Raw genomic sequence first — 4,934 nt, forward strand, 5'->3', positions numbered from 1 at the left:
CAGTCTAGTAAAGCTACATGGGGGTGTAATAGTTGTGGTTTGTGTCTAGTTTGCTGTCCTTCCCCCGCACCTCCGATTAGCACGGTTGTCAACGTACGGTGCGAAATAGATTCAACTTACACACACGTACACACACTTACACACACACGACAACAACAACAATCGCCATTCGCCACTAAGTGGCGGTGACGTCACCACGACGCTTGTGCCAGGCCATGTGCACCTTGAGGCCACGTGAAGTGTCGAGCGCCCGCTGGCAGGAGGTCACGGGGCAGACCCAGCAGGTGCCACGGGTCGACTTACTCAGATGACCGAGATGAGTGGCTGATGCACCACCTGTGCCCCCTACTGTGCCCCCTGCTGTGCTTTAGCCAGCGGCAAAAACAACCCCCTACCTCCTCGCGGTGCCGGACCGGCAACGCTGTCGTGGACAGCGTCTGTGACCACCACAGTGGCTAAACGGGGGCTCTGGACGGGTGCGAGGGGCTGGTAACCCCTCCACCTTCAATACATTAGCGTGGGTGACTACGGTGGCAGGGACCACCTCAGTCACCCACCCCGACCTACGACGTTTCGGCTCTGGCCCTAGCGCCGCGTGGTGTACACCGCTACCAACTGGGATGAACTCACCCAACGGGTGCAAGCGCCGATATCGGCTCCTCTCGCGTGTGAGCAGCAGGAGGAGCAGGAGACCTGGGGGCAGAGGGGGGGTCACATGAGGTCATCGTGGGGAACGCCAGAGGGCCTCTGCGTGGAGGCGGCGAGGTGTTATCGCCCTCGCCGGGTCCGCAGGAGGTCGTGGGGGTTCCGTCCGCCGCGGTCGCGTCGAATGATCCCCGGGGTTTCCCCCTCCACGTGTCGGGCCGACACAATGAGCCGCTTCGCTCGGCTGCTTATTCTCATCTGTGAGCGCCGTCTGGCAAGCAGAGCCACACATCTCAGTGGGCCTGGCCTGCTCAAATAGAACACTGTCGGTGCAGAGAGCAGCAGTCTGTTGGAACGGGTGCTATTAGCGCGCACCACCACCACCACCACGCCCGGCCGCCTTTGTCACTCCAACGCTGATGTTTACAAAGCGCATCGGGCATTCGTTGAAGACCGAATCGTCGCTGGCCCTGAGCTGAATTTGGGTTTCTGGGCCCGGAGTGCAGCGTGCCAATCGCAGCGCCACCAATCATCGCTCCCCATCAAAAGACAAACATCCCCCATGTGGCCTTAACAGGCTGTTGGGGCAAGTGCTGTTAGCGAGCAGCACTATTGATGCCCCGCACGGCACACGAGGGGGTTGGTGGCCAGCACCACGCCCGGCCGCCTTTGTCTCACCAGAGGTGATGTTTTTAATGCACATCACCAGGTACTCATTTGAGGCTGAGTTGACCTAGGGGAGGCCCAGGAACCGGTTCAGATAATCGTTCGGTTCAGATAATCGTCACCGTTGTTGATGGCCGTGAGCGGGAATCTAACTCGGGTGGGCAGGGTTCGAAGCACAGCGCGCTAACCACTGCGCCACTGCTCCCCACCCACCAGCACCCCAACAAACACCACCACCAGCACCACCACAACCACCACCACAACCACCAGCACTACCACTACCACCACTACCACAACCACCATCACCACTACCAACCACCAGCACCACAAAAAACACCACCACTACAACCACCAGCACCAACAAACACCACCACCACAACTACCAGCACCACCACAACCACCAGCACTACCACAACCACCAGCACTACCACAACGACCAGCACCACCACAACCACAACGACCAGCACCACCACAACCACCAGCACTACCACAACGACCAGCACTACCACAACGACCAGCACCACAACCACCAGCACTACCACAACGACCAGCACCACCACAACCACCAAGCACCGGTGCCACAGAGGCAGCTCTCTCTGTCCCTCTTTGTATCTCTTTCTGTCTGTCTCCATCTATGTATGTCTCTCTCTGTCTCTGTGTCCCTCTGTCTCTGTTTGTCTGTATGTCTCTCTGTCTCCCTCTCTGTCTGTCCCTCTTTGTATCTCTTTCTGTCTCTTACCCAGCGGCGGGGAGAGCGCAAGGGAGGATCCAGGTGGAGACGCCGAACGCAAGCAACGACACAAGGTGGTGGTGGTGGGGGTCGCGCCTTGTCCCCCCCTGGGCCCCCCCCCCCCGCGTCACCCCCCCATCACCCCCCGCGTCACGCCCTCACCCCCCCTCACCCCCCCTCACCCACGATTCCGAGCAGTGACGCTGCTGCGTTGCTCAGCAGTGACGCGTCACTGCTGAGGGGGGTGGGGCACGGCCCAGGCCCGTGCAGGTGGAGGCGGTGGGGAGTTGGCGCAGTGGGGGGCCACACCTGGTGGTGATGCATGGGCCACTCGTCTCAGTTGGCGCAGTGGGGGGCACACGTGGTGGTGGTGCATGGGCCACTCGTCTCAGGTGGCGCAGTGGGGGGCACAGGTGGTGGTGGTGCATGGGCCACTCGTCTCAGGTGGCGCAGTGGGGGTCACACGTGGTGGTGGTGCATGGGCCACTCGTCTCAGGTGGCGCAGTGGGGGTCACACGTGGTGGTGGTGCATGGGCCACTCGTCTCAGGTGGCGCAGTGGGGGTCACACGTGGTGGTGGTGCATGGGCCACTCGTCTCAGGTGGCGCAGTGGGGGGCACTCGTGGTGGTGGTGCATGGGCCACTCGTCTCAGGTGGCGCAGTGGGGGGCACAGGTGGTGGTGGTGCATGGGCCACTCATCTCAGTTGGCGCAGTGGGGGTCACACGTGATGGTGGTGCATGGGCCACTCGTCTCAGGTGGCGCAGTGGGGGGCACAGGTGGTGGTGGTGCATGGGCCACTCGTCTCAGGTGGCGCAGTGGGGGGCACAGGTGGTGGTGGTGCATGGGCCACTCGTCTCAGTTGGCGCAGTGGGGGGCACAGGTGGTGGTGGTGCATGGCCACTCGTCTCAGTTGGCACAGTGGGGGGCACAGGTGGTGGTGGTGCATGGGCCACTCGTCTCAGTTGGCGCAGTGGGGTCACACGTGGTGGTGGTGCATGGGCCACTCGTCTCAGGTGGCGCAGTGGGGGGCACAGGTGGTGGTGGTGCATGGGCACTCGTCTCAGTTGGCGCAGTGGGGGGCACAGGTGGTGGTGGTGCATGGGCCACTCGTCTCAGTTGGCGCAGTGGGGGTCACACGTGGTGGTGGTGCATGGGCCACTCGTCTCAGTGGCGCAGTGGGGGGCACAGGTGGTGGTGGTGCATGGGCCACTCGTCTCAGGTGGCGCAGTGGGGGGCACAGGTGGTGGTGGTGCATGGGCCACTCGTCTCAGTTGGCGCAGTGGGGGTCACACGTGGTGGTGGTGCATGGGCCACTCGTCTCAGTTGGCGCAGTGGGGGGCACAGGTGGTGGTGGTGCATGGGCCACTCGTCTCAGGTGGCGCAGTGGGGGGCACAGGTGGTGGTGGTGCATGGGCCACTCGTCTCAGTTGGCGCAGTGGGGGTCACACGTGGTGGTGGTGCATGGGCCACTCGTCTCAGTTGGCGCAGTGGGGGGCACAGGTGGTGGTGGTGCATGGGCCACTCGTCTCAGGTGGCGCAGTGGGGGGCACAGGTGGTGGTGGTGCATGGGCCACTCGTCTCAGGTGGCGCAGTGGGGGGCACAGGTGGTGGTGGTGGTGCATGGGCCACTCGTCTCAGTCAGTGGCACCTGCTGGGTCTGCCACGTTGACCTCCTGCCAGCGGGCGTTCGACACTTCACGTGGCCTCAACGTGCACCTAGCCTGGCACAAGCGCCGTGGTGACGTCACCACCACTTAGTGGCGAATGGCGTTTGTTGTAATCCCAATTGAGTAATTTTTAGGCACTTTTTGCAAAAGATTGTTTTATCCAATACCAAATGACACGGGCTTGCTTAATAGTTTAGCTCTGGGAAGAAATCTGAACGCAGCCAGGCAGAGCACGAGGGGAAGAGGGAGAGAGGGCCAATCTCCACACCGCACAGCGTCCAGGTCGCGAGTCGAACCCAGGGAATGTTGCTTGCCGTGACGCTCCAGTGTGTCCGCTGTGCCACCCTTACCACGACTCCTCGACGTCAGCAGCGTTTGCAACAACAACGACGACAACAACACACATGGCGACGAAAGAAACAGGAATTTGGTCAGATGGAATTTATTTAGTTCCGTGTATTTGTTGTTGTTTAGATTACAGACTGTTGGATGGGCACAGCCCAAGCAGCTGCGCGCAGTCCTCAGTGCAAGATGGACCTTGACACGACCAGTGACACGGCCAGTGGACACACCCAGTGACACACTCAGTGACACGGCCAGTGACACGGGCAGTGGACACGGCCAGTGACACGGGCAGTGACACGACCAGTGGACACACCCAGTGACACGACCAGTGACACGGCCAGTGACACACCCAGTGACACAGCCAGTGTTCCTGACATGGCCAGTGACACAGCCAGTGTTCCTGACATGGTCAGTGACACAGCCAGTGTTCCTGACATGGCCAGTGACACAGCCAGTGTTCCTGACATGGCCAGTGACACAGCCAGTGTTCCTGACATGGCCAGTGACACAGCCAGTGTTCCTGACATGGCCAGTGACACAGCCAGTGTTCCTGACATGGCCAGTGACACAGCCAGTGTTCCTGACACGGCCAGTGACATGGCCAGTGACACAGCCAGTGTTCCTGACATGGCCAGTGACACAGCCAGTGTTCCTGACATGGCCAGTGACACAGCCAGTGTTCCTGACATGGCCAGTGACACAGCCAGTGTTCCTGACACGGCCAGTGACATGGCCAGTGACACAGCCAGTGTTCCTGACATGGCCAGTGACACAGCCAGTGTTCCTGACATGGCCAGTGACACAGCCAGTGTTCCTGACATGGCCAGTGACACAGCCAGTGTTCCTGACACGGCCAGTGACATGGCCAGTGACACAGCCA

The sequence above is a fragment of the Lethenteron reissneri genome, chromosome 44, assembly GCF_015708825.2.
Source record: "Lethenteron reissneri isolate LAM-NWPU_2019-01 chromosome 44, ASM1570882v1, whole genome shotgun sequence".
NCBI classification, from domain to species: domain Eukaryota; kingdom Metazoa; phylum Chordata; class Hyperoartia; order Petromyzontiformes; family Petromyzontidae; genus Lethenteron; species Lethenteron reissneri.